At 33.5% G+C, this 6,822-nt stretch overlaps 1 non-coding gene across 1 annotated transcript; it reads left to right on the forward strand.

The window, feature by feature from the left end:
- Positions 1-1,519: 1,519 nt before the first annotated feature.
- LOC123840022 (U6 spliceosomal RNA) lies at positions 1,520-1,626 on the forward strand. Its single transcript, XR_006789851.1, has one exon. It is a non-coding gene; the product is annotated as a U6 spliceosomal RNA (small nuclear RNA).
- The last annotated feature ends 5,196 nt before the right edge of the window (positions 1,627-6,822 follow it).

The following is a 6,822-nucleotide window of genomic DNA, read 5'->3' on the forward strand; positions in this document are numbered from 1 at the left end:
ATAAATCAGATGAGACTTGAATGGAGCCTGATTGTGGTAGATTGTTTTATCCTGTGTTCTAGGAAAATAACATATCCCTAGTCCTCATGTGGCTTTCAGTGATTCCCTATAGGTAAAGTATACTTCCTTGGCCCACTGACTGGCTTGGTCTTGTGATTTGCACCCAGGAACTGTGAGTGAAGTAACAGAGTGTGAGTTCCAGGGAAATGCTGTAAGAGTCGGTGGGCATATCTTACCTTCACTCACTCATTTCCTTCTGCAACAAGAACAGTATGTCCGAAGAGGGGATTCTTCTTCAGCCCAGGAGTCGGAACATGAGGGTTCGTGCAGCAGAAACTATAGTGGTCTACCAGCAACTGCTGACCTCTACCGTGAGAGAAAAGGAAACGTTTATTGCTGGAGGCCACCGAGATTTTGAGTTTCTTGTTAGATCTATGGTATATTGACAAGATATACTTAAAATGGAATAAGTAAGAGTGAAGAAAGAGCAGATTAAAAAGGATATAAGCAGGATGATAAAAAGTAATGAATGGCCAAGAAAAATCAAAGGCAATTCTTAGTCACCTGGGTGGATAACTACCATTAAAGTGCAGGCATTGGACTCATTTTATCCTCAACACCAATGCTATGCTGGGATGTCAACATTGTATCTTCATGTTACCTGACAAAGGACCTTATACTCTCAAAGTCGGTCCCACAACAAACCAGAGGTTAGTAGGAAAACAACGATGGTAACCTCATGCTTCATTATTAATGAAGAAGGAGGAATAAGTTTGTGGATAACAATGAATGGTAAAGATAAGATTTTCTCAGTTGTAAGAGATAGACCTCACTTTAAACATAATCAATTGATCCATGTCTCTGATATTTTCAAAGAATTAATCAGACTACAGTCACTGCTGGAACCAATATCTTCAAGTCACTGTTTTTCCTTCTACATTTCTTGGATCTGATTTATTTGCATAGCTTAATTCCCAAACAGTTCTCAATAATAGGTGACAATACGGCTGCCTGTAACTTGAAGGCGATGATCACAGAGGAAGAAAAACCAAATTAAAAAACAAACAAACAAACAACTTATTGAAAAGGATCTTATTGGGTCTCTTTGGGCCAGGTGTCTGTCTCTTGGACTAATTACTGTGGACTGAGCAATGACTGACCTGAGGTGTGCAAAATAATGAGATGATCCCCCGAGAACTAAAGTTCTTAAAGGTGATTATGAAGAGTAAGCTGGGGATAGGTGTAATAAAATATGAAAGATGCCACTACATATGGTAGTTTCTTACAAATTTATTTTAAGCCTTACATGATATATCCAGTAACAGTGGATATATTGTTGGAACTCAGAAGAAAGCCCTGCAGTGAGGCTACAGATTCTTAAATCACTGACAGACAGATGTCAATTCAAGTCTTAAGTTTTTCTGTTCTATTTCTATAATGTTTTTGGTGAATTTCACATTCATTTATTTTTCCAACTTATATTTAAGTATCCTTCATAATTTAAAAACTGATTTGAATTGTGCTTGCTCCGGCAGCACATATGCTGAAATTGAAACAGTACAGAGCAGATTAGCATAGCTCTTGTGCAAGGATGACACATAAAAATCAATTTGAATAATCATTTATCAATACATTATAGACTCATATATATGTGCATACACACACACACCATGTTTGCCTTGATGGAAGCATATTATTTAAATTATCCCTTTCTTAAAATTTTCACTACATTGTATTTCTTCAAGTATCAAGTCATATCTTCACAATGAAACAGCAGGATCTGCATCATCATGTATAACCAGAGATGTGAAGAAAAAAATGAAACAATTACAAGCAATCATGTTTAAACTAGAAGTATCTGGATCCTTTGCTCAAATGCTCTTTTAAACTATTGTGAGGAGAAAACTCAAGAGCAACCACCTACTTATTATGGAATTGAGAGGTCTGGTATACATTACTTAAAAAAAAAAGATTTAAAAAACTGATCTTTTACACCCAAACAACTTGACCAGTATTTTTACTATAAGTCTGGTACAGTAAATGTTTTCTTTTGAACCTAAATGGAAGGAGCTCCTCATTATAAGCATATGCTGGGTTAAAGGAAAGTGATATAGTCTTGGAACATTCCAACACGGTTAGAATTAGGACAAACTAAGTTTATTAAACCAGGTTGGCAAATGGCAAATAGAAAGAATAGGATAGTGTAAATGTACTAAGCAAAATAAGTGTTCTAGGAAAGACACTTTTTAAAAGACAAAATATAGCACCTGTCAGGTTAGCAATTATTCTAAACAGTCTGGATTAATGTTAATGAAAAATTCATTTTCCAAGTGCCCTGTGAAAAATAAGAATATAAATATTAATTCAAAGTTGATACAAGAATTTTTTTTCCCCAAAAGCCCTTTCAACACGACACTTCCCATGCAATTTAGCAAAGCATAAAGGTGCAATGCTGTGGCTTCTCCCTGACGATAAATGTCCCCTTTAGCCCTACACTTATATAGCTCATTAATGCACTTATATATCTAGGGTTTTTTTACATCTATATTTTTATTTTGGTTTCTACTTGTTTACAGTTGTTGCCCTTGACCATTCTGTATATGACAATCAATATAAAACAATTAAAAAGAGAGAAATGCTAAAAACATCAACATGAACAATGATACTCTTTTATATTAAGGCACATGACTGTTATTTATAGACTCTTGGGTAAAAAGTACCATAAGCATTTACAAAACCAATGATTTTTACAGAGTAGAATTTTTATTACTATTTTGCCTGAGAGTTTGTGTGAATTACACTGTTCTAACTGAATTTTTTCTTTGTTGTTGCATTTGCCTTTTTTGTTTTTGTTGCTATTAAAGATTCAAAGGGAGAATGAAGGAAACACTTGAGATGGCTATAATATTCACTAGTAAAAAAAAACTTCAAATAAAAGGATTGCATTATAAAACTCAGTAGCAAGGTATTCAATTAAAAAAATAAAACACTTTGAAAAAAATATAACACTCTGTAATATGGTATCCCATTGTGGAGGAAAAATAGGCAGCTTAGAATGATTTCTTTCCATACTGAAATGAAAGCAGGCTAACAAATGTTAAATGTGGAAAATAAATATTGAAATGTCATTGTTCAAACTAATGTATTTCATATACACCATCCTGCAATTATTATGATTTATGTTTAAGGAACTTGAAGGTTTTTTTCTTTACCTTCTGAATCTTCTTTATCATTTTCTGGTGAATTATATGCTGCAATATTTCTATCAGAATTCCTATAACTGAGACAGCAAAAATCTCCTTTTCTGTGAATATCCCCAACATTACTTTTTAATAGTCACAATTCAAATTCAAACAGAATATTATTATTGAGGTGATAATAAAAATGTTAAAACAAATTTGCTGCTGATTATGTTATGAACCAATGATGTTTTTTTATGCCACCAAGAAAAGCTGCAGTAAATAACATAAGCATTGAAAACTGTTTAGGAACAATAATGACCAGTTTGGTTATTACACCTTATTGATAAAGAAATATATCTATCCATAGACCCTATTTAACATTGATATACTCTAATATTTTCCCCTTCAAAAGACATATGTAGATAGAGAATAAAAATTGACTCAGTTATGTCCAATAATGTAGGCTTGATTGTCAAACTGATATATTGGTCTAATAAAGTGGTTGTGACTGCAAATGTGACATCTCCCAGGAGAGGACCCATGCCAGGAAATAAGGACTTAGACCCTATGAGTAAATCAGCAATTTAGCAGCAAAGACTGTGGAAAGAGGTATGTAAACAAAACCTTAAAATATTTTTTTAAAAACCCCAAATCCTTAACCCTTAGCCACAAAGAACATCATATTGGAACTGTCAAAGAAAAAGAACAAAGAGGAAAGATGTACTCTCTTATTTCCCTGACAGATCGCACACAAGCTGGATGCCATGACGCCACAATGTCAGTTGTCGATATAGCTGTAGAGACCAATGGGAGACTGAAGTATTTATCAGTAGATAGCAGTGGAGTTTCTATCCCTGATGGAAGAACGTAATAACAGGCAGGCAAGAGAGAGAGAAAAGAGGAGGAATGGGGGAGGGGAGGAGAAGGAGACAAAGGGGAGGAAGAACAAGCATAATCTTCCAGAAAAGAATAGCGGTGCTATTTAGAAAAAGACTGTTGTACCCGTCAGGAGGAACTGTCCCTATGGTGAGAGCCACATGCTCAGTGGGAGATAATAGATCAGGAGCCCTCAACAGCGCATTGCAGTTACAAAGCAAAATAGCAGAAATGCTCAATAGAAGATACATTTTTGTGTACGTGAGCCTAAGTTCAGCTGAGCATTCCCAGATTTGATTCTATTTTCCTTTTGGTTGCGGTCGGTTGTGGTGGACGCTGTAGAGGCTGTATATTTTACATGTACATGTTTGGGCTGAAGACAGAGGACTTCATGTTAATTGAATACTCAAATTGTACACATACTCAAATTGTATGCATGGGAAATGAAGTTCTGAGAAACATGCATCATATTTAATTCCTAAAGATGAACAATATTGATTCCCTATCATTGAATATGGAACTGGGGCCCAATAGAGTAGGAGAATCCCTAAATAGTAAATTGGCATAACCTAAGAGCATTTGTAAAAGCTCCAAAATGATTGTCTTAAAAAGCAGTTATGATTAATGCTTTGGCTTAACTGGTTGTACTAATAGTTTGCCTACAGGCAGCTGTCAGCGAAGACTCAAAGTAACATTTTTTCTAACAGTACAATGAACAAAATACATCTATTAAATTATTATCACAATAGTTTCTTGAACTATTCTCTTTTCCTATTTATATATATATATATGACCCAGAAGGCCTCACTTACAAAGACTGTCAAATTTTCAGCATAGAAAGTATGTATAAGATTTTCACAAGATTATCTTGAAATGCCTCCAAGTTGTTTCTGGCAAAAAAATGTGCCCCGAATTATAAATTCTTCTCTCATGTATTTCAAGTTAAAATTACACAAATATATGTAAAAATAACATATGGTGGGTAAAATGACTTACTCTCACAACTAAGAGAAACTGCTTTGCCTCATTGCTAAGGCATCAGTAAGACTCTTAAGATACATACAAGCAATATGAATGTCCTTTTTCCACCTTTGTGTTGCTCATAGTGCCTAGCGCAATAACTTACATCAATTAAAGTCTACCCAAATGTGGGCTGAGTTATTGCTGTCATTGATTTTTATAGATATAGATATGATATAGATAGATATCAATAGATACCTTTTAGAAACTTCTGTACTTTTATTGAAACTATAATAATTTCACAAATTTGAGCTTTCCTGGGGAATTTGGGTGTGAATTTGGCTGAGTGCATTTCCAAGCATTCTATAAAGAACTTATGCCATAAGTAAGAATCAGGGAATGTTATCAAGTATAATTCAGAAATGATTTTGAAAGAAGGAAAAGAAAAAAGAAAAAAAAAAAAAACAGAAATAAGACAAAGCCCAGAAAGTTGTGGCTTATGAATTATATCTAACCCAACCGATTTTTTTTTTTAAATGGCCAAATGAAGCAGAATATTCTGCAATGCTAAAGTCATAGAGACTTGGACTACTAACGACTAAAATACCACAGGTCTCTGTTACACATTTTAAATTCTCTTCCCAAGCATTCATCGATGATATTCAACTATGATAAAGCAAATGCTACATTGTTAGAGGAAGAAATGATTAAAAATAACTCTCTGGTGGTGGTTTATATTGCAATCAATAATTCCCAAGGAGCTCCCCATTGAATACTAAAGAATCTAGATCTAACCCAAGAGACTAAGGATGGCTTATTTCCAGTGTCATAGTAAATCAAACTGTGTGGGCCAAGCCACTCTTTTAATTGGAATTATGCCTTTTAATTGGAATCATGTTCAAAAGTGTACTTTGGGGATATTTAACATCTTAAAGACATGTAGTCTTTGCATTCACAAGCAAAAATGTTCTGGTTCTAGTGAATACTGTTTATCTCCGCTCATATATTTTTATATACTTTTAATATATATTCTTGGACTTAATTAGTATATTTAATGTAATTTAAACGTGCTATATGCTTCAGTAGCATACCTAGCATATTTGACACTTACATAAAATCATTTTTTAGCACTCCCTTTCATGTTAGAGAAATAAGTAATAGATTTAGGAGTTTGATATCTTACAATAATTACATAAGTTTTTCACATATAAAGAAAAATATTTCAAATACGGATAGAATTTATTATGTTAAATCTATACTCTAGGACAGTTTTACAATACGGGAAGGGTAAAGCTGAGAAATCAATTAAGAATGCTTTTCCAAAAACCTGGTGAAGATGCTATGAGTACTTGAATTACCTATTTAATTGAAAATATACATCTGTTTTCATAGACATTTTTTGCCTTAAACATCTTTAGACAACTATAAATTAAATTTTTATATAAACTTTGCTTTTATGTGATGTAATCAGCACTGGTGTTATATGCAATTAATGAATCATTGAGCACTGCATCAAGAACTAATGATGTACTATATGGTGGCTAAATGAATTTAAATAAAATAAATAAATGAATAAATGAAGAAATAAATTTTGCTTTTAAGTATGTGAATCTGGTTTGGAATTAACAATTAACAATTTCAAGACTCAGTTACACCATCTAATAATAGTTACGGAGCTGATACTTAACTTGAGGAACCGAAGCTGTCATTGGTTTCCTTACCTGAGTAGGAATATTTGAGTTGATAGTCACATGTTGAAACCAGAGATGGCTTTTTAAGTAGATTTATTTTGAAAAATCCTAAG

Source organism: Mirounga angustirostris, unplaced genomic scaffold (assembly GCF_029215605.1).
Source record: "Mirounga angustirostris isolate CCGP_5_RB_7025 unplaced genomic scaffold, mMirAng1.0.hap1 SCAF_3, whole genome shotgun sequence".
NCBI classification, from domain to species: Eukaryota; Metazoa; Chordata; class Mammalia; order Carnivora; family Phocidae; genus Mirounga; species Mirounga angustirostris.